Source organism: Schistocerca cancellata, chromosome 3 (genome assembly GCF_023864275.1).
Source record: "Schistocerca cancellata isolate TAMUIC-IGC-003103 chromosome 3, iqSchCanc2.1, whole genome shotgun sequence".
NCBI lineage: Eukaryota > Metazoa > Arthropoda > Insecta > Orthoptera > Acrididae > Schistocerca > Schistocerca cancellata.
In genome coordinates, this window is record NC_064628.1 from 547,415,315 (window position 1) to 547,440,264 (window position 24,950).

A 24,950-nucleotide genomic window follows, 5' to 3' on the forward strand; every position below is an offset into this window, starting at 1 on the left:
TGTTTCCCAAAAAGTAATGCACCTCATTTTTTTTCAACAATTTTTTATTGAACATAATGAGAATTACAAACACGAAAGAATAGTGTTTTATCTACACACACTATTTTTCCACATAACCTCCATTCCGTTCTATAGCCTACCTCCAGCGTGAAACAAGGGCGAGTATGCCCTGTCGGTACCAATCCTTGTCCTGGTGGCGCAGCCAGTGCTTCACTGTGTGAATCACCTCCTCATCGTCCTCGAAATGCCTTCCATGAATGGCATCCTTTAATGTCCCAAACAAGTGGAAGTCCGAGGGGGCTAGGTCAGGGCTGTAGCGTGGATGGGGTAACACTGTTTAACCCTGTTGTGCGATGTGTTCAGGAGTCCTCAGACTTGGCTGGGGCCGAGCGTTATCGTGTTGCAGTAAACATCTCCTGGGTTGCTGTGGCGCCGAAGTCGCCGGAAGCGCGTCTTGAGTTCTGTTAACGTGTTGACATATGGTTCTGAATTAATGGTACCGCCTCTTGGCATCATATCAATGAATATCACACCTTTGTAGTCCCAGAACATGGTGATCATGACCTTATCGGCGGAAGCAGTTGTTTGAATTTTGTCTTCTGTGGGGAGTGGGAATGACGCCATTTCATCGACTGTCGTTTTCTTTCGGGCTCAAAATGCTGGACCCAAGTTTCATCACCTGTCAAAATCCAGGACAAGAAGGCCTCCCCCTCAGCTCCAAAACATTGCAACAAATCAAGACAAATGTTTTTTTTCCGTGCAATTTGTGGTCCACCGCTGGACACCGCGAGACCCATCATTCACACAATTCTGAACATCCAAGAGTGCGGATAATTGCATCCACACTTCCTTTGCCGATTGACAGATGCAGCGCCAAGTCTCGAGTCGTAATGCGTTTGTCTTCGCGAATGACGTCAGCTCGGTGCAACATGTCAGGTGTGACAGCCGTGGATGGTCTCCCCCGCTGCAAATCGTGGAGCTCCGGCGAACCGCCTTCTCATGATCTCACCCTTCGTGCCCAAGGACTAACTGTACTTCTGTAACCACAGCAAATGCTCCATAGACGTTGCACAAGCTTTTGTGAATATTCCCTACAATTTCTTTCTCCGCAGTGAGAAATTCAATGACGGCAAGTTGCTTGTAACGTACATTACCTACAGACGCCATTTTGAAACAGTCCTGCAGCTACGCTATCTTTCGGAAGTGACGGGAGCTTGCCGCTCTCAGTCAGGAGACTTCAAATAATACACGGCGTAACGTTTCGCATTCGTACTATAGTTTTCGGCTGAGAAAAAAATTGGGTGCATTACTTTCTGGGCAACCCTCGTAGCTATGCATCTGGTGGAGGAGCGACGGTGTGTGTGGTGTACTGCGAATTGCTTCCCCAAGGTGTAACCATCATTGCTGACATTTATTGTCAACAACTGAGACGTCTTGCAGACGCAATCCACTAACTGCTCCACGGTAACGTCGGCCACATTCTGCTAGACTGACAAAAAACACTATAGAAGTGTTGGGTTGAGGATTCATTCCGCAGCCACTTTATCCACCTTATCTTGCGCCACCAGGTTTTTCCTCTTTTGCACTATGTACCAAACAACCATCTAAAATCTTTCTTTCCGGATGAAAATGCGCTCCGAAAATCTCTCAACGAGTTCTTCGCCTCAGAACCAAGTGACTTCTTCAGTCGCTGCATCGAAAAGTTACCCCAGCGTCTCAGACTATTGCAAATAGTGACTAAAGTCTTTGCTATGTTTATTGAACATACGGAAGATGCATTAAGTGGTGTATGTGGGTATTGTCTGCAAAATATACTGCGAATCAAGTTAGTACTGAAGAAGTAATATATTAAGACGTCATGCCTGATGCGGCAATTTTACTGCGTGAACAGCTATAATGTAGTAAGCGATGAAATTTTTCCTTTTATCATTTGGGGAAGAGGGGGGGCAGCAGGAAAAAGTTGGTAAAGGTTTGGAATTATGAGTGTAGTTTGTCGCAAGTCATTAAGAATAACCATTTTCAAACATTGGATGAACTGATCTGGGTACCTGCGCGCAGGGAGTTACGCTGCCTCGAGACATATAAATAGTTTCTAACTGTAATTGCTGTCTTACTGTGCTACACGTTTAAGATAAAATTATGTCTCTTAGAGGCTAGATTATGACAGCAATTTAAAATTTTAAAGTTGGTCAATAATCGTATGAAAAACTGAAAATAAAATTTTTGTTGTCCTTAAATCGTTAGATAGGCAAGATGCAGTTGGGGCCAGATGTCATGAACCGGGTCAACTGTTTAGTAATATAAATAGTGAACACATTTTAAATTGGTTGATTTTACAGTAAATAAGGATTCAAGGTGTGGTTGAAGAAAGAGTCGCTAGGGAGAAGGGCGGTGCAGAGAAAGCATATTTTGTAACAAGTGTCTACCCCAAATGTCTGTTGATATTGAGCAGTTGTGTGTCTGCCATTCATTTTGATAGTTACCTTTATTTTCTGAGGAGTTGTGAGTAGCACTCGTGATTTACTTTGACTTGCTTACTCATTCTAAAAAAAAAAAATTAAAAACAAACTGTACAAATTGTCTCATTGACTTACTACCATGTGGCTTGCACTGAGGTAACGGGACACCTCCAAATATCGTGTCAGACCTCCTTTTGCCCGACGTAGTGCAGCAGTTCGACGTGCCATGGACTAAATAAGTCGCTGGAAGTCCCTTGCAGAAATACTTAGCCATGCTGCCTCTACAGCCGTCCGTAACTGCGAAGGTGTTGCCGGTGCAGGATTTTGTGCACGAGCTGACCTCTCGATTATGTCCCGTAAATGTTCGATGTGCTTCATTTTTGGCGATCTGGGTGCCCCAATCATTCGCTCGAATTGTTCAGAGTGTTCTTCAGACCAATCCCGAACAGTTGGAGCCCGGTGAAATGGCGCATTGTCGTCCATAACAATTCCATCGTTGTTTGGAAACATGAACTCCATGAATGGCTGCAAATGGTCTCCAAGTAGCCGAACATAACCAAGACCCAGTGCATTCCAGGTGAACACAGCCCTCGCCATTACGGAGCCACTTCCAGCTTAGAAAGTGTCTTGATGACAACTTGTGTCTGCACCATCAGATCTCACCAACTAAAATCGGGACTCATCTGACCAGGCCACCGTTTTCCATTCGTCTAGGGTCCAACCGATATGGTCGCGAGGCAGGAGAGGCGCAGCAGGCGATGCCGTGCTGTTAGCACAGCCACTCGCGCCGGCAGTCTGCTGCCATAGCCCATTAATGCCAAATTTCGCCACACTGACTGAAAGGGATCGTTCTTCGTACGTCCTACATTGAGCTTTGCTGTTATTTCACGCAGTATTGATTGTCTGTTAGCACTAACCACTCTATGTAAACGTCGCTGCTCCCGGTCGTTAAGTGGAGGCCGTCGATCTTTGCGTTCTCCCTGGTGAGAGGTAATGCCTGAAATTTGGTGTTCTCGGTACACTCTTGACGCTGTGGGACTCGGAATATTGAATTCCCTATCGATTTCCGAAACAGAAAGACCCGTGCGTCTGGTTCCAACAACCATTCCACGTTCAGAGTCGGTTAATTTCCATTGTACGGCCATAATCACGTCGGACGCCTTTTCGCATGAGTAACCCGAGTAAAAATGACAGCTCCGCCAATGCGTTGCCCTTGTATACCTTGTGTGTACGATACTACCGCCATCTGTATGTGTGCGTATCGATAACCATTGACTTTTGTCACCTCGGTGTAATAAAAACCAACAAAAATTAAAGTTCATTTATCTTCCATCATTTTAAAAATAAGTATTCAAAGAAAATTCTTTTTCGTTCTAATCCTTAGTTAGGCACCGATGTGTATTACTATTTCTTCGTGTAGTGAATAACTGAGTAATAGTCAACCAACACTGATACTTTTCTACTGATTGCAGCATCGCCAACAGACGCAGATAATTCGAGAATCTTGATCATTTGCGTCGTAAGTGATCACACCTGTCGTAAACTTAGCCGTCGTATCACACTTTACTGCGGAACGCACAACGTTACTAATGGCCACTTGCTGATGAGTATTACATACTGATTTCTGGCTGTTAAGAATTCTTCGAATCAATGACGTATGTGCTAAGATACTAAGAGTCTCTGTTATCAGCTGCCAGTTTGGCATCGTGCCGAGCGCGTTAGGTTTTCTAAGAATTCGGAAACTGGCCATCCTCATGTGTTTGTCATTTATCGCGTGTGGAAACTACCAGCGGTGTTTCGCAAAGTTAATGCTTACAAAATCTATGTATATTTATTTTTAACACACAGAAACTTTTCTTTTTTCCAGAAACTAGAGCTTTTAAATTCTAAATTTGTAGACGGCAGGTTGACTATTTAAGTGGTTTCATCATGTGTATTACACGGCCTCCAGAGTTGGCATTTCTGTGGGTTCTGTGCACACAATCCTGCATGACGACCTGAAAATGCGAAAAGTGTCATCCAGGTGGGTGCCACGAATGCTGACGGACGACCACATGGCTACCCGTGTCGCATGTTGCCAAGCAATGTTGACGCGCAACGACAGCATGAATGGGACTTTCTTTTTGTCGGTTGTGACAATGGATGAGACGTGGATGGCATTTTTCAATCCAGAAACAAAGCGCCAGTCAGCTCAATGGAAGCACACAGATTCACCGCCACCAAAAAAATTTCGGGTAACCACCAGTGCTGAAAAAATGATGGTGTCCATATTCTGGGACAGCGAGGGCGTAATCCTTACCCATTGCTTTCCAAAGGGCGCTACGGTAACAGGTGCATCCTACGAAAATGTTTTGAAGAACAAATTCCTTCCTGCACTGCAACAAAAACGTCCGGGAAGGGCTGCACGTGTGCTGTTTCACCAAGACAACGCACCCGCACATCGAGCTAACGTTACGCAACAGTTTCTTCGTGATAACAACTTTGAAGTGATTCCTCATGCTCCCTACTCACCTGACCTGGCTCCTAGTCACTTTTGGCTTTTTCCAACAATGAAAGACACTCTCCGTGGCCGCACATTCACCAGCCGTCCTGCTATTGCCTCAGCGATTTTCCAGTGGTCAAAACAGACTCCTAAAGAAGCCTTCGCCGCTGCCATGGAATCATGGCGTCAGTGTTGTGAAAAATGTGTACGTCTGCAGGGCGATTACGTCGTGAAGTAACGCCAGTTTCATCGATTTCGGGTGAGTAGTTAATTAGAAAAAAAATCGGAGGCCTTAGAACTTGAATGCACCTCGTACTTCTTCAAGCCACTGGGGCAAGTTTATTTCAGAAACTTGCTGCAAGTACTTGTTGAAGAAGTGCAGCTATCCTTAAAAATCAGAGCAGTCGCCACTGCTGTTGCATTATTATTAATGAACAAAAATCGTGACGAAACAGAAAAATTAAAAAATAGGAAAGTGTTTCAGGAGTCATAGTGATGTTACCAAGAAACGCTATTCAATTAACTAAAATCAGAGGAGTTCACTTACATTAAAAAACAGATATCGTATACAAATTTCGAACATCTCTCGTCGATTGTACAATCAAGTATTTGCTAACAGGAAACAAAAACGCGGCGCGGTATCTCACCAAGGGACTGCGTTTTAATTCCTCTTCGATTTTTGCTAGCAGTATTTCCTACTTTTACCTCAAATGTTTACCGTAACATTGAAAAATCAGCTAAAATTTAAAGACATCTGTACTGCCATTTTACTTGGCCTACTGAAGAAAAAAATTGATTGGTAAATTTATTTCGCACTTCCTTTACTCGTGGCGCCAATTATATGTGTTTAAAGGTTCCAATGGTATTTTTGTTTCGGCCCATCTGTCTTCGTGCCATTCTCCTCTTCGGCACACATTTTCGCACCGTAATAAACACGCACAACTGCTGTAAGTTCGAGAAAAGCTTCCATGACATGACAAATTTGGAAAGTACTTGCAGCAAGATGCAAGAACTACAACGATTGTTCACCCGCAGCGGAGTGTGCGCTGATTTGAGACCTCCTCACGAATTGAAACTGTGTGGTGGACCGGGACTCGAACCTGTAAATCCGATCCAACACACAGTTTTAATCTGTCAGAAAGTAGCATTCAAGAAACTGTTTCCACTACTTGCGAACTGCTTGACGTTCAACGAAACTAGCGGACGTGGACGGAAGGGGAATGGGGGGGGGGGGGCGGATAATGCGCAATATCACAGTAGGACGTTCGACAAACTGCTTAATAAATAGGATTTCAGGATTATGACCTTAGAGTGATTGCGAGACAGGTAAATAAACTGCTGCAACGACTCACTGATGTAGGCTGAACTGTTATCTAAATTAAAGGAAAACAAACCAGGCGTGAAAGTGTCAGTCGTGGATAAAATCGCTGAGAGCAGAGGCCACAGAGTAGCCGTTTACCACCCTACAAGTGTGATCTACATCTGACAGATTTGACATAGACCAAAATAAAACAATGTCACGGAGAACAACGTCACTGATGAAATTTCTAAGGAAATATTGCAGAACCTTGTTAATGTTGCTTTCCTTTCAGTTACTGCACTGGAGTGCCAAGGTTACTGCAGGAAAGTACAGCACCTGGAGCAGGAATATTGGAAACGAGATGGAATAATGGAAATGGTCATTGATGAAGTTATCATCAATACCATGCCCTCAAACGATGATGGTGATGATCTTGAATCAAACACAAATGACAGTGATCTTTAGTGAGCAGCATTTTGACATTTCTTTCAGGCACAGTTAATTACCCTTTGTCAACATTATTACTGAGCTGTGTTTAACAAATGCAATTTGCAAACAGGTTCCAAAAATCCATTTTTTCTCTCGATTCATAGTGTCTTAAGTTGTACATTCATCTACTTTCATTTTTCATTATTTTCGATAAATAGTAATAAATAACTTATATATAAAACTCTCGAGCATGAATATGTCAACAAATAGGTGTCGACTATGTGTACAAACTGTATCTTAACTCACACACAAAGAAAAGAATACCTATTACAAGAATGCTTTACCAGTTTCTTAAAAAAATACGAAGATGAATTGTGATCTTATTAATGGATTGTTTCCTCCAAACGATATTGCAACAGATTCACACTTACACTATGTAATCAAAAGTATCCGGACACCTCCAAAAACATACGTTTTTCATATTAGGTGCATTGTACTGCCACCTACTGCCAGGTACTCCATATCAGCGACCTCAGTAGTAATTAGACATCGTGAGAGAGCAGAATGGGGCGCTCCGCGGAACTCACGGACTTCGATCGTGGTCAGGTGATTGGGTGTCACTTCTCTCATACATCTTTACACGAGATGTCCACACTCGTGAACATCCCTAGGTCCACTGTTTCCGATATGATAGTGAAGTGAAAACGTGAAGGAACACGTACAGCACAAAAGCGTACAGGCCGACCTCGTCTGTTGACTGACAGAGACCGCTGACATTTGAAGAGGGTTGTTATGTGTAATAGGTAGTCATCTATCCAGACCATCATACAGGAATTCCAAACTGCATCAGGGTCCACAGCAAGTACTATAACAGTTAGGCGGGAGGTGAGAAAATTTGGATTTCATGTTCGAGCGGCTTCTTATAAGCCACACATTACGCTGATAAATGCCAAACGACGTCTAGCTTGGTGTAAGGAGCGTAAACATTGGACGATTGAACAGTGGAAAAACGTTGTGTGGAGTGACGAATGACGGTTTATAAGCCAGCGTGTGTACAGCCAGCAGTAAAATTTGGAGGCGGTGGTGTTATGGTGTGGTCGTGTTTTTCATGGTAGGGGTCGGCAGCCCTCGTTGTTTTCCGTGGCACTACCACAGCACAGGCCTACATTGGTGTTTTGAGCACCTTCTTCCTTCCCATTGTTGAAGAACAATTCGGGGATGGCGATTGCATCTTTCAACACGATCGACCATCTGTTCATAATGCACGGCCTGTGGCGGAGTGGTTACACGACAATAACATCCCTGTAATGGACTGGCCTGCGCAGAATCCTGACCTGAATCCTATAGAACACCTTTGGGATGTTTTGGAACGTCGACTTAGTGTCAGGCCTTATCGACCAACTACGATACCTCTCCTCCGTGCGGCAATCCGTGAAGGATGGGTTGCCTTTCCCCAAGAAACCGTCCAGCATCTGGTTGAACGTATGCCTGCGAGAGTGGAAGCTGTCACCAAGGGTAAGGGTGGGCCAACACCATACTGAATTCCATCATTACCGATGGAGGGCGCCAAGAGCTTGTAAGTCATTTTCAGCCAGGTGTCCGGATACTTTTGATCACATAGTGTGCAAGAACAACTTTCATAACGTGTCCTCTGGATTTCGTAGATCTCCGTGCTATGGCATCTTGGATACGTTCAAGATTTTCATTTGCGCTTTATAAACTGCATGTATAATAGCCTGCTGTGAACCTTTTTGCAAGCTGCCCTTTGACGGCAGCCAACATCAACCAAGCAGCAGTTGGACAATGGCTCCCCACTCCCTACATGACAAACCACTTCGCGTGCAGCGTAGCGCCTTTCTTTCATACAAGGGACGGCACCATTGCATCTACACAATATTTCTATGCAAACGTTCATAATTCTCCTCTCGTGCATTAACAGGCAATTGTACAATGCCAGGACGTGGTTCCGACGAACACCATACTACTGCTCGATAAAGACGCAGTAGTTCTAGAGGTCTCTTCGGAATACGAAAATGTTAAGGAACATTTTCACTCAATACAGACTCGACAGTAATCTATACGTGAATCGTTTTAAGAAATTTTGCTACGGAGGAAATAAACTGAGAACACCTTTTTCTTGTTATATGCCAAAAGCTAGTCTGTTCTGTGGCTGAATAATGAGGATTTCTTAGAAAAGTCTATCAACAACAAACTTCGTAATCCTGGACCAAAAATACCCTGGAACACTTTCGAGTTGACGGAAGGTCGTATCAGAGAATAAGTGGTGTGTTAGAACCAACGATGCACCTTAAAAAGCACTGATTCCGAATTCTAAAAACAAATACTACGAAAAAATACTACAGAACAAACTGGAATATTAGAAGAGGCGTATGTATCAACAACTAAGCGCATGGGGAATACCGCATAAGATTGAAATGGAATAGATCAGAACTACGCGAATCTTACATGATGTGATTCCTGCACCACAGCCCACAAAACCTTCCCAGGAGATGATTGTATGGCACTGACGCAATCCCTCGGGCATGGGTGTATGTGTTTGTCCTTAGGATAATTTAGGTTAAGTAGTGTGTAAGCTTAAGGACTGATGACCTTAGCAGTTAAGTCCCATAAGATTTCACACACATTTGAACATTTCAACCGAGTTGCAAGTCGTTTCAGTTGACGCCTCATTGGGCGACGTGCGTGTCGATGATGATGAGTACAACACAACACCCAGTCCCTGAGCGCAGAAAATCTCCGACCGGATGGCGAATCGAAGCCGGGCAGTCAGATGCGATGGCCATTGAGCTACCCTTCCAAGCACTATCACATTCATTCATCCGGCGACATCACCGCTTTGATGAGGTTAGATTGCAAAGGGTCACACTTGTAAAGCGCTTCCAATAGGTAGCTTGATTTTTTTAACTGTCTTCCTTGAAAAGAAGTGGCCTCCTTTACGACACGTGTCGTGAAAAATGATTTACTTGTGTAAGTACGAGGGTGAGTCAAATGAAAACCTTAAATTTGTAATAACAAATCGAAAATCTGTGCTCACTTCCACCAACCGGAAACGAAGAGAGCGGGCAAGGAATGGCGCCATTCCTCATCACCAAAACCAAAGAAGTTTTGAACAGAACCATCAGCAGGGAAGGTTATGCTGACTCTCTTTTGGGTCGAAAAAGGCGTCATTTTGGAGCATTACATGCCTTGAGGGACCACTGTCACCAGTGCATCATACACAGATCTCCTACAAAATCATCTGCGGCCTGCAATCAAATCAAACTGACGTGGATTGCTGTCAGCAGGTGTCCTTTTGCAACATGACAATGCAAGGCCCCACACTGCCCGTACAACAGTTGCAATAATCACAGACTGCATTTTGAGTGTCTTCCTCATCCACCATACTTACCAGACGTTGCCTCAAGTGATTTCCATATGTTTGGACCACTCAAAGACGCAATGGGAGGAAAGAAGTTCCGTTCTGATGAAGAGGTACGCCACGCGTTGCATGGGTGGTTGCGCGGACTACCAAAAGAATTTTTTCTAAAGGAATTTATGCAATTTGTAAGCCCTGGAGGACTTGCATTGAACGTGGGGGAGATTATGTTGAAAAGTGATTTAGCTTTGTAACACTTCTGCACAATAAATAATATTTAAAAAAATATTTAAGGTTTTCATTTGACTCACCCTCGTACAAAAGGAGATAATTGGGCGAGGTAATTCTTTTGTAATCTTCGGTATACATCGTTGGTTGATCTGGGGGGGGGGGGGGGGGAGGGGGAGGACCAAACAGTGAGGTCGTCGGTCCCATCGGATGGGAAAGGAAGTCGGCCATGTCCTTTCAGATGAACCATCCATCCCGGCAATTGCCTGATGCTATTTAGGGAAATCACGGAAAACCTAAATCAGGATTGCTGGACGTTGGTTTGAACCGCCGTCCTCCAGAATGCGAGTCAGTATACATGCCGATCTTGCAAATTCCTGCTTTCTCATGTAGTGACCCTTCTTGCTTAATTAACTAATCATGAACTGCTTCAGACAAGATCTCTCACCGTCTCTCTTCTTTTGGCTTGTCTTTACACTCCCTCCTTCGTTCCCTCTTCTATCAACTTTCGATTACTTAATTCAGTTTCTATTAGTTTTACTACAAAAGTGTTGTGATAGTAACACAAATTCCATTGAATCCAAAAACTTGTTTTCACATCTTCACAAAGCACCTCGCTTCAAATTACACTGTCTGTTCAAAAGTATCCTGACAAGTATCAGTGGGCATCAATATGGAGTGTGTCCACCCTACCGAGCGAGGTGGTGCAGTGGTTAGCACACTGGACTCGCATTCGGGATGACGACGGTTCAATCCCGCATCCGGCCATCCTGATTTAGGTTTTCCGTGATTTCCCTGAAACGCTCCAGACAAATGCCGGGATGGTTCCTTTGAAAGGGCGCGGCCGACTTCTTTCTCCATCCTCCCCTAATCCGATGAGACCGATGACCTCGATGTTTGGTCTCTCCCCCCAAACAACCCAACCCAGCCCTGTGTCCACCCTTCGCCTTTATGTCGAACTATGCTGGAGACACTTCCAATGAGGTGCCTGAATGTCTGGAGAAATGGCAGCCCATTCGTCCTCAAGAGGTGAAACCAGTGAAGGTAGTGATGCTTGACGCTATACTGGAGAGAATTCGGCGTTCCAAAAGTCTTCCTTTGGGTTCAAGTCGGGACTCTGGGCAGGCCACTCCATTTCAGGTATATTACTGTCCACAAACCACTGTCTCACAGATGGTGCTTTACGACAGGGTACATTGTCATTCTGATACAATCACCTTATCCGAACTGTTCCTCAACTGAATGCAGTACACAATGCTATAAAATATGTTCATGTCCTTCCGCATTTAGCATTTACTTAAGCGCAAGAAGAGGACCTCCGCGAAGAACACCCTCATACCGTAATACTGCCTCCTCCATACTTCACCGTTAGGAGTACACGTGACGGCAGGTAAAGTTCTACAGGCATTCAAAAATGGTTCAAATGGCTCTGAGCACTATGCGACTCAACTTCTCAGGTCATCAGCCGTCTAGAACTTAGAACTAATTAAACCTAACTAACCTAAGGACATCACACACATACATGCCCGAGGCAGGATTCGAACCTGCGACCGTAGCGGTCACGCGGTTCCAGACTGAAGCGCCTTTAACCGCACGGCCACACCGGCCGGCTTCTACAGGCATTCGGACTGCCATAGAGTATATTGCGACTCATCACTCCGAATCACTCGTTTCCAGTCATCCAGTGTCCACTGGCGCCGCTCTTGACACCACCCAATGCGTCGCTTAGCATTGACTAACGGAATGTGTGGGTCATGCGGAGCTACCCGGCCTTTGCACCCCATTCTCTTTGCCTCTCCACGCAAAGCCATTTTGCTCGCTGGATTTCTGGTAGCACTATGGAACTCACGAGTTGATTCCTTCCACTGATTTCACGCGATTTTTTACAATCCCCTTCAAAGTGCTCGATGGTTTCCGTCCGTCACTATATGAGGTCTCCCTGGTCTTGGTTTAGTTGAGGTTGTTGCTACGCGTTTTCATTTCTCAGTCACTTCATCAACAGTCGACTTGAACAGTTTTAGAAGTTTTGAAACGTTCTGACGGAGTCGTCACTCGGGTGACATCCAGTGACAAGTCCACGTCCGATGTCACTGGGCTCGCCTGACCGACCCATTCTTCTATTAGTGATTCTCTACAGACGACACAGCACTCCCCTGCCCCTTCCATACTGGCGTGTCATCTAGTGTTCAACTGCGTATTGGGGGTGCCCGAATGCTTTTCACCAAATAGTGTATTTGTGCTAGTCCATTCTTTCACGCCACTTCGTTAAGGTCCAAGTGAGTCAAAGTTTCAGAGGTCAACGCCTGCTTCTAAGCTACCCCTTGGGTAGCAGACGTTGACGAACCGTAAGTGGAACACCCTGCAATGGATCTAACAGGATTGTGCCGTTACACGACTGCTACAACAACGTTGCGTCAGCGTACAAGCTGGCGCCACTGCCGAGCAGTTATCTTAGCGGTAAGCCTTGGCGTCTCTTAACTTCGGTGATCTGCAGTGTCGTTGGATGTCGTTCTGGACACTGGTTCCTGTTCTTAATTTGTTTCTAAAGTCACCCTCGACGAGATTTGAAGTTTGTTAGTGTCTTTTTGTTATACCTAATAAATACCAGTTGATGATGACGTCGAAATTTCGTCAAAAGAAAACGGCGAATTAATGCACCTACAAAGCCGGAAACTTGGGAATTGTCAGTGACGCCGAGGAAAACTGAAATATCACGTAAAACGTACCCGTGCAAGGTGCGGGGTCAGTATTTTCTTACTCTGAAAATCAAATATTCGTATGGCATATTTTGGCCGGGAGTGCAAGTCTTTTTATTTCACCCACTTCGGCGACCTGCGTGATGATGATGATGAAATAATGGTGAGGATAACGCAGTCCCTTTATGGAAGATAGTTATCTTTTTCTAAGTGTGATGCTTATATCCTCCATGTTTCATCTTTGTCGATTTACCTACGCTCCGCCGTATGAAGAATGCGTTTGTATCTTCAGCAGTTTCTTTGGTTCAAAATGGTTCAAATGGGACTTAACATCTGAGGTCATCAGTCCCCTAGAACTTAGAACTACTTAAACCTAACTAACCTAAGGACATCGTACACATCCATGCCCGTGGCAGGACTCGAACCTGCGACCGTAGCGGTCGCGCGGTTCCAGACTGAAGCGCCTAGAACCGCTCGGCCACAGCGGCCGACAGCGTCTTTGGAACAACATGTTAAATGTTTTTGTTTTCCCTGAATAGCGTTCTGTTTTATATTACGATTTATTTTAGGGCTTTTTACACGTACGATAATATGATACCGGATACTCTGAAGTATGGTCATAACTTCTGTTTTCCAATGTAAACGCGTTGGATGTTGCGAGTGCATGTGCTTCTACAATTACATCTAAAGTGCCGTTAAAGCTTCAAAGGCATAATACGGAACTTCCTATGATTACCATGGTGACTTAAGTACAGTTTACGTGTGAAAAATCGAAATCTGTTTATACAAATGTGGTAAATGTAATGTGGGAACGAGGTGGATACTCCGGCTATATTGAACTCCGACGTTGTGTGAGGAAATGTGTAAATGACTGTAAAACACCTGAAGAAGGACACAAGCCCGAAACGGCCGTGTGTTAAAAAGAAATCACCTTCTGTTGAGACTGGTAGCTACTATTACTCTACACCCTCTTCCAGTTGTATTTTATGCCCGTTTTCCAGGCAAAGTTCAGCTTCGACCGACTTCTCAAGCTCCCTTTGTTTAAAGGCAAGCCGTTAAAACCGGGCACTCGAAGAGCTGTGTCGTCTTTAACGTGACGTAACATACCCCATATCTCTGAGACAGGCCAGAATTCTGGTCTCAGTTCAAGCCTCTGCAGCACGCGTGCTATCTTGCTGTTAGTTGCTCCACAGTATGGAAAGAATGTAAACGACTTTGCCTCTATCGTCGATTCACGATGCGTCCTTCGTCGGTGTCACCTGAAGAGTTTGCAATGCCTCCCCTGCTGCAACCATTTTCTCTGGACAGGCGTCTGAAGTGTTAAAATTCAAATTGTACGTGATTGTTGTCAGAAATAATGCTTGCTCTTTGTACCTACGTGTTCAGGAGTGCTTTCTCGTGTACAGGGTACTGAAAATTATTTGTGGTTAAGTACCAGTTAGTGTGCTTGGATTTCCAGTACACTGAATGAAGAAGATGGGCTACTGCCTTCCGCACAATTAAAGGTTCCAAGAACTATAGCTTGCCGTCCCTCTCCATCTCGATGGTAAATTTAATGTTTGAATGGACACTGTTCATGTGATCAAAAAACCACTGCAGTGCATTTTTCAACGGGGCGGTCACACCAGGAAGCTGTCTTCAGGCACAAGGTAGCAGAATTCAGAGCTTGCTCCTCAAAGTGTTTCATGAAGAAGTTCGCGACAGGTGCAGACAATGGGGATCCCTTCCTTGTGCCATCAGTCGTCCCGTAATATCCATCGTAGTAGAAGACGTACGTTGGCTTTAGGATGAGGCAGAACAACTCGACAGTCCCAGGTGGGAAATGATGAACCAAAAGATCCAACATGTCTTATACAGGCACTCTTGTAAAAAGTGACACTACGTCCGGATTAACCATTATGCCATCATTTTGAGTGTCTCTGCAAATGTCTGCGAGTTACCAGATGTTTTGCATTCTATAAGTGGTTGCACCTGCAGCTGCAGAATCCTAAATGCGTTTGATTTTCTGATTTCGGTTTACGTAAGATCTGACGAATACAGCTGAGAATTTAAAGCAGACATGTTAAATCACCTTACCTCTTCTCAACACTTAAAGCTGTCTTTTTTCTTCATCCATGTTATTCAATGTCAGTCCACTCTTTTTTACGCCTGTGGCAATATTTTCCTCATCTACGTCATTTAGTGTCCACCTACTCATGATAAGAGACTTTTGCGAACTGTTGTTATCGTGCACTGTGATACGACCGATCGAGTAGGATAATCAGCGTATAGCTTATCGACTAGTTTAATGCTTCTACTATAAGGACAGATTGACAAATCTGGTAAATTTGGTTGGAAGAGCAACAAGTTTGGTTAAACTGAGCTACTAGTGGTAAGCATTTTGTTTGGAAACATCAGATACATTCGACTTTCAGTTGTTAGGTGGCAAGCATCTTACCAGTTAGTGCAGGTACTACATAAAGAAACAGAAGTTCCATGCCACCATCAAACATTTTTATTTATTTGTAATATCTGATTCTAGCCCTTTTTTTCGACTATAACATATATATTTCTTAATACAAATATCATACGACAGTATTCAGTGTAACAAAACCAAAGAGATAATAAAAAGTAAAGTACACGTGAGTACACCAGGAGAAATGATCTCTGTTTTTGGTCTATAAAACCGATAATATTATCAATGTTGAGCTCTCTCGGACTGTCTGTGAAACTAATTAGACTCTTGTACTGTCTTGGGTGTTATCTTTTGTACACGTGATTAATATTATTGAAATAATAATCAATTAAAAAAAATAACTCTCGTGTTATTGATTTAAAGCTACCCTCCCGTCAGTACAATGATTTTCTGATTTCAGCGCCATTCTTGAGAGCCATTTTGCTCTGTTTTGATTTTCTTAATATTTCCCAAACAGAGCCTGCCATATTTTGTAAAAGAAGTGCAATTGCTTTTCAGATTAAATTCATTTCCACAGATTATTATTTTGTAATCGTGTGTAAACGCAATTTCACAACATATCGATACCAAAAAGACGATGAGCCTAGCTATGAATATCAATATTCTCTAAAAAGAATTTCAAGTAAGTAAAGGCTTTATTAAAATAATTAAAAGCATATACAAGCCATTGCACATCGGGTTGTAGTAAAAGCAATGGGAAACGTTATTTTTTTATCTAGTGTTGGGTAACCACCTCAACGTGAATTTCAATTAGAAAAGGGTGGGAACTATAAATCTTGTAGCGTACGAGCCAAACAATGGAATGGCTACGAAATGATAGGATTTATCACGTTTTATGTAAAAGGTAATTTAGTCTTTTATAATGGCGTACTTAAAATTTGTGTTTTGTTTTCCACGTGCACCAATCGCATGAGAGAGTGTGACAACAGGAAATGAACGAAAAAGGAGATAAATCGCGGAAACCAACTAAAATTTTTTTTTTCAAAAGTTTAAATCACGCGCTGCTGGGCTACCTTAAGCAACGAAAGGTATGAAAATCGCCGTTTTCACTTATCTTTGTGTGTGTCGTTCGGGTAAGGCGTGTAAAGTGAAGAATCGTGTCTCACTTTAGGGTCGATTAATTTATCAAATTTTTTTAAACCCATAAAATATATGGTCGAACTGTAGGACAAATCACGAAGCGCTGATAGATCGTTTCATAACGTACCGCGCACTAATAAATATTAAATCAATATAGTTCATAAATATGCAGAACCGTTAAGGCATTGCTAAGTATTCGATTACAATAAAAGCTATTTGTTTAACTAAAATGCGAAAAATGGAAAAACCAAAACAAACGACTACCGCAGACAATACAGATATGGAATCGGAGATTGATGAGCAAGAAGTAATTGGCACATCAATCAAAAATCTTGATTCTATCGTAACTGATAAAGAGATGTCGGCAGAATGTGAGCAAACTTCTCAGACGCTACCCGGATACTTCACTGATTTTCGTAAATTTTTTGAATAAATCGCTCTAAGTAATCGCTCTGCATTACATACTGAAGTAAATGCACAGTTCAGTTCAAAGATGAATAATAACTTTGACCGTTTGGCATCTGTACTAGGAACAAGAATTAATTCTCAGTTAAAACAAAACTTTCAGTGTATTAGGGCGGAATTTACTGAACTAAAGAAAGCATACAAAGATTTGGCGGCGACTGTGCGTAATTCGTCTCGGCGGGTCAAACCTGCACAGGGAACAACAGAAGACACCTTTGAGCAATTTGCTAGACAAGTGCAGAACGTTGCTGCAGAGCAAGACAAACACGTACAAGAAAAATTTGAGAAGAAAAGTAAAATAATTACCCTTCACTTTTTTCACTGGTTTAACCAAAAGGACGATCAGCTGACGGAAGTTTTTCAAAATGAGCTACCGGTGATAGTACAAGAAGCTACAAACGAAGCTTTGTTAGCCTGTAATGGAACTAATGAAGTGGATAACAGAATGTCGTTATGGCATGATAAGGTAACTGAAGAAGTGAAGAAAATCAAAATGTAAGTTTCAGCAGGAAAGGGTGTGGCTAAAGATAGCAAGCCTGTTACGAACAGAACTGTTGAAACACACACTGATTCGCCGCGTGCAGTGGAGGTGAACAGTTGTGAAGTAGCGAGTGCTAGTCTGTCAACCAGTCACTTAGCGCGTGACGTGCGGGCGGCTCCCCTCCCTCAAATCAACCAATCAACCAACTTATTGACGAGAGTCTACTAAAGTACAGACAATTTCAGACGTTCACTCCGAACGAAAAAGGCCCACACCCAGTGATTTTTATAAGGTTTTTGGAGTGCAATGCGTAAAACGTAGACCGACAAGCAAAAAATTCAGTTCTTGTACACATGTATCCTGGGGGTTGGTGCACTGTGGGCAAATGGCACAGGAGATTACTGTCAAATGTAAGCACAGTTCGAAAAAACATTACTGAGTAAATATTGGTGAAATAAAGTGCAAGAACGACATCGACGGGAAGTGTTTCACCCTGATTCACACAATAGCAGACAGGGGATCCGCTGGAAGTATTTTGAAAAATATATTTAAAAAAAACAGTATTGGGATAAGCCCATGTTGCAGCGAGAAGTAATCTGGCTCTTAAAAGCCAAATAGCCAATGCATATCAAAGAAAAATTAACACATGTACAAGAGTCAGAAGAAGATCTTTTTAACACTTGACTTAGTTGATCTACTACATGAAGAAGCGAAATTGAATGATGGGCATTTTACGAAAAGTAACAACCACTATAATAATTGCAATCCTAATGGTGATGGAAAGAACATGACGCTTCGCGCCCCGATCATAATGGTGCAAATAACAAGACTATGAAATGACGGAAATTCGTCACCTTTTAGTAAACGCAGGCGACAAACTTGATACAATCCTGGCTATTTCCAGTAAGGAAACAATCATCAAAACCAATGGCAAAATAATCGGCGAAGTAACGTGCGACAGGATGTGAGAAATACACTCAATGTCAGCTGGAAATGCGAACGCGCAGCAAAGCGCGCTTGCACCCAACAATACAGGAGAGCAGAAGTGGCATCACCCGCCTGTCCGAGTGATCGAAGTGGTGGAGGATAACAGACCCAGCACCTCAGGGGCAACAGGCTCACTGCGACCACATTGCCCTAGAAAGACGGTTGCGAAAGGAGCTGGGGGGCTAGTCCTGCAAGCCACTACACTTAGTGCCAACTACCGTCATTATAGACACCGGAGCTGCAACGAATATCATGTCCTTGGAACTGTATAAAAGGACTTGTGAAACATCCGCACTACTTACCTTTCCTTTCCAAAACTGTAAATAGGAGGTGCTTTGGGCAACAGGGCTAAAAATGTCCGTGTGCAAACCCAAGTTTTAGTAGAGACAGGTAATAGAGCAATAACAAGCACGTTCCTGGTCACTGAGAGTTTATTGATGGGCTGCATATGGGGGTAAGACTTTTTGCATTGGTCGACCCCTCTTGTGCCAAGTGTATATTATACGTAGGTGGGAAAGCAATAATATTACCACTTATAAGGAGTAAGGCAGGACACAGTATGTTATGTCAGGATGCTAGGATTAGATTCATAGGTCCTAAGGTAATGTCTAAAGACAACAAGTTTCTTTTCTTTTAACAGGACAAGAGTTCATATAAGAAAAATAATGATGGGCAAAGTCGACATATGTGAATTTTGAGCTACAAAATGAATGAACTAAGAGACATACTGCCGAAAAAGAAGTCGTAAATGGCAGATGCTGTTTACAGGATACTGCAAGATTATAAGAATCCCTTAGGAATGTACGTAGTTACCTATTTGCATACACTGAGTCGAACCTTATGAAAGACTCATATTCTCATTAGGAGGTGAAGAAATATACTTAGCGACAAACATGGTTGTTGGTCTCAAAAACATATTTATGTGTTTAGTACGTGTGTAAATTCATGTATATATGTGTGGTGTTATAAAGGTGATATCAAAGTAAATACTTTGTGACAAAATGTGCTACGCCATTTAGCTAAAGACTGATGGTGACAGAAATTAATTTCCATTAGTACATGAGTAGTTCACCAAGTCAATATTTCAAAGAATTTTTTCTGAGTGCAGCACTTCCTTAATGTAATTTAAAGTAATTAGAAGGATTTATGTAGAGTAATACTTACTAAGAATAAATATTAAAGCAATGACGTTCATCTAGAGCAATATAGGCCTAAAGATGACAGATGACGTGAACTATGATCTTTTGTGAATGTAGTGCACAATAGTGTCACCATCTGTCCCGATATATCGTAACCGTCCCCGTTATGGACGTTCTTGTCCCGACATCCCGACAAGACCGAATTTTGTCGTGATTTTGCAAAATAGTGTTACGAGTTCGGCTCGAGTACTGAAGTAACAGCATCTGTTAGCGCAACGTGTAAATGCAGCCTCGTTAGTTTTATTTAGATCAACAAGTTTATATTGATAAGTTCGTCTTGCAGATAGGGGCGCCAACATTCGAGAAAATACCAGATTTCTCCAGTAGCACGGGGCTGGAACTATTTAAGCAGCACCACGCTGAAGAATCGGGCAGTACCAATTTGAATAGCGATCTGATAACAAGACGACCCCTTTTAAACGTAATACGAACAACTAGTGCAAGTTAGTAATGTCTGAAGAGTTCACTGCGGGTATGTAGGGCGTGAAGTGTATAGTGACGTGTAGTTCGATAAGTAAAGTGCTATTGTCGATTGTTTACCGTCTAATAAACTTATCATAGCTTACGAGAATGCCTAAGAAGGAAAAGAGAAATTTTCACTTCTCGGATGATTATTCAAAAGAGTGGTCTTTTGTCAAGAAAGGACGTACGGATCAGAAAGCGTTGTGCGAGACTTGCAGTTGTTCCGTCTCAGTAACCCAGGGAGGCAAGGCAGATGTGAGGCATCATATTTCTACGAAGAATCATGCAAATAGATTCACAGTAGCGTCGACATTAAAGCCTAGTTCTACATTCATGATTAAAGAAAATATCCAAGAACAGTTGCTCGTTACTGTTGCAGAACTACAAACATCTTAAAAATTGTCAAGCATCTTCAGTCCTTCAGTTCTCTTGACTGTACAGTAAAACTGAATGCTGCAATGCATCCTGACTCCAATGTCGCCGCAAAGCAGTCTACGGCCAGAACCAAGTCTACAGCGATTGTTAGCAACATTCTCGCACCACACTCCGTGCCCACAATTGCAAGGAGTTTCATTTTACGGCATAGGCACCGATGCAACGAATATCAAGGATGAAAAGATGTTTCTTTAGTTTTTCAATACTTGAAACTGAAGGAACCCAACAGAAGCTGTTGAAGTTTGATTCGCTGAATGACGAAACCTTGGAGACAACTGCACTGTTTTGTCTAGACACTTTAAGACAACTGCTAATTCCTTTAGATAAATTAATCGCTTTTTGTGGAGACAATACCAATACCAACTTAGGACGCGGCCAACGGAATGTGTTTCACCAAAAAAATGGAGAAGGAATTGGATGCCTCGCCCATATTCTCCACAATGCTATACATCATGCACTGCTGAAGTCTTAACTGTCAAAATTGAAATAATCGTCATAAAAATATTAATTATTTTTCAATACACGCGGTATGGACAGAGAAGCTGAAAGAGTTCTGCTTATTTGTTGACATCAAGCTTCAGACTCATCTACCTCCCTCAAAAACAAGATGACTGTCGTTAATGCCCGCAGTCGAGAGGATTCTGAAGCTTTGAATTCCATTAAAACAGTTTTTTGACACCGAAGTGAGGCCGCCTTGGAATAATTTCAAATTTTTTCAGTAGTCCGATCAGTGAAATTTAATTCATCTTTCTGCAGTCAAACTTGACTCTATTGAAAAACTGTAAAAAGTGTGGAGAAGAATAAAAACTCGATGATTGAAATGAGAAACATATTAATCGATACGCAAATATGTCTGAATGAAAGGAAGACTGCGAATTCTATTGGCATGCAAACCAGACTAAGAAACCTAACCAAGAAAGAATTTGACTTCGAAATTTGAGGAAGAGACAATGGCTTTCTATACCACAGCATTTGATTACTTAGAGGAATCGACTATTTCTTTAAATAAATATAAGTATTTGACTGGATGACACTATCTGAAACCTCAAACTGGGTGACGACTGAGAACATTCTTATATATCTGGCTAAGAATGGTGTTAAGATTTCAGGTGACAACTATTTTCAGGAATATACGTATCTGAGGAACTGTTTTAACTAAGTGTGACTCCGAAGAATGGAAGTCTAAACACTCCGGGGAAGAAAAGGGGATTTACTTTCTTAAGGAAACCGAAAACCCTGAAAGAAAATGCCAAATGCTAAATTACGTGAGTATTTGTTTTTTAATCCCGCACACTACGCCACTGTGGAATGAGTATTTTCGCTGATGTTGGCCCAGTAGACTAATGAAAGAAATCAACTGCCACCAGGGACTGAGGAATCAATCTTACAGTGCCAGTTTAACTACAATCTGACTTATGTGGAGTTTTATAAATACGTAAAAGGGAAAAAAAGACTTGCTGAAAAAAGTGAAATCTTCCGAAAAATATGGTATACTAATTACACTCACGCTCAGAAAAACATAACACCTTGAACGATTAGAGATAGAACGTTCATATTCACAGGACATGTACATTAGTATGTTCTGCAGGAATGATTAGCTTTTCAGATACCTCGGTTCAGTATGTGTGCCAGCCGCGGTGGACGAGCGGTTCTAGGCGCTTCAGTCCGGAACCGCGCGACTGCTACGGTCGCAGGTTCGTATCCTGCCTGGGGCATGGATGTGTGTGATGTCCTTAGGCTACTTACGTTTAAGTAGTTCTAAGTTCTAGGGGACTGATGACCTCAGATGTTAAGTCCCATAGTGCTCAGAGCCATTTGAATCAGTATAAGTGTCCTGTTGTCTAGACAGCACAGGGTCCGCCATGGACCCTGATAATTTATTTCATGCGTCATGGCATCGAAGTGTATAAGGTGCGAATTTCGTCCTGTGTTATAACCATCCATGCTGCATTCACCTGGTTCCGAAGTTCATCTGTGACGTTTGGCACTGGGTCACAGTGCTGCACCCGTCCTTTCATCATATCCCACACATTTTCGATTTTGACAAGTCTCGAGATCTGGTTCGCCAGAGCAAAAGGATGACGTTCTGTGATACCAATAAGGCAAATGTTCGTGCAGCAACATGTTGTCGTGCATTGCCTTGCTGAAAAATGGCGTCTGGGATGTTGTGCAGAAAGGGTATGCCTACAGGTCGCAGGATGTCATACATGTAGGTCACACTGGTCTCAGTGCCCTGGACACGCAGCAACTGTGATTTTTCGTTGTACCCAATAGCACCCCACACCTTAAGGCCTTGAGTTAGCGTTGTACGTCTTGTGCGAATGCAGTCACTGTGATGCCGCTCCCCATGTCTGCGGCGAACCTGGATTCGTCCCAAAACACTCTCTGATCCCACTTCTGTCCCCAGTGACGTCGTCCCATACATTGTTGTCGTCTGACACGGCCGGCCAGTGTGGCCGAGCGGTTCTAGGCGCTTCAGTCTGGAACCGCGAGACCGCTACGGTCGCAGGTTCGAATCCTGCCTCGGGCATCGATGTGTGTGATGTCCTTAGGTTAGTTAGATTTAAGTAGTTCTAAGTTCTGATGACCTTATATGTTAAGTCCCATAGTGCTCAGAGCCATTTGAACCATTCGTCTAACACGTTTCTGCACATTCGTCAAAGGTAGATGGAGAAGTGGACGACGCACAAGTAACCGATGCCATGATAAATGTAGTGTTTCTCTAGAGCCGAGGAGAACGCAGATCTGCCATTCGGATGAGGTGTCGATCTTGTCGGGGGGTGGTCTGGGTGGTGCACCCTAACTTCGTGTTCTATGGCCTTCTGTGAACCATTCAGCACATACCCGTTGCACTGCCAAAATACTTCGTCCCACATTAGCAGCAATTTTCCCACCACATTCTCTCATGCCAATAATGCGCCCTCTTTCAAACCCACAGATTTGACGGTGCAGTTCTCGCATACGTATGCGAGGCATCTTGCACGTCTGCTCAAGTCGCACAGATCCATCACCTTCGGTTTACAGCAACAACGAGAGCCGCTAGCACTTTTTACCGGTAGGTGGCGTTGCGCCGCGATATCGATGTTGATCTGGAACCCGGCGGCCGACATGTCTTGTGAATACGAACGTTCTATCTCTAGTCGTTCAAGGGGTTCTGCTTCCTCTGGACATGAGTGTAGGCTGCTTCTGCCGCAACAAGTTACATGTAATTGTGTTCTAAATAGAATGTAATTACATTAAATAAACTTTTACTTCATTTCTACAACCCCATCACAGTGTCCCGACGAGGTCCGCTAGATATGGCAGCAGTACTGGTCGCACACTTTTAGTTGTCCCCTCTGCGATCGGCAAGTCGTCAGACTTCGCGCAGCTCCAGATGTTAGCACTCGTTGCCACCTTTGGTACGTAACCAGACTGTGCGCCATAACAATACGTAGCCGTTGTGAATATACTGTCGATCCGTGTGAGCTGTTAAGTGTAGTGATTGCTAACATTATTTACAGATATGAGTTAAGAGGCTGTACCTAGTCATTACGTTTCGTGTCACTTCTCGTCACTTTAATCCATTGCATGAACGTTTCTTCTATAAGCTAGAAAGTGGAGGCGGGATTGTCTCAGCAGCCAATGTGCAACGAGCCTATCGCAACCTTCCACTCCCAGCATCCTCCACTCAGGGGCCAAGTAAAAGTGTGAGGTCAGTAGTAATAATAAATTTATAAGCCCTTACTTAGCTTAAGAAGTCCTACAGTAGGTCATGTTTTTTCATGAACGTGATAGAAAGAATTAGTTCGGCATTAGACAAGGCAAGTTTGTGCTTCGTGCAGATTTCACTTTATCCATAGTGTTTCCTCTATCGCGAATAGCCTGAATACACTCAAGGAAACAACGAAAACAGTGATTTCCTTAGCTTTTACACTGATTGCGACACATACATAGACACTCTAAGTACATGCATGTAAAGCTAGGCCTCACGATATTACAACATGACCACATGAGAGATTACGAAACCTTGTAAATAAAAGAATTGAGAAACTGCCATGTAAAACACAACACTTGTCAACAATAAAATACAACAAAGCTGTGGATTAAACCAAAATGTTAACTAGGAATGACACCCATAATTTAAAAAAAAGTGTTATTCAGAGTGAGTCTACAGAACAGAGCGAAGCAAGCGGATATGTTGTACCTAGAACTTTTGCCGAATGATACGCAAAATCTGTTGTTGCATTGTCACGAAGCTAGTGTGTCGAAATGGGCGGCAAATATTACTTGAAATGTGGAAATGACAGTTCTGTTAATTTATCTTATCTGCAGTGATGGTATGATGTATTCTGCTGCAAAGTTGTAAGAAGGACAGGCAGTGCAGACGAACCGTGTCTTCTACTTATAACTGTTTTTCCTGCCATGTGCAGTGAC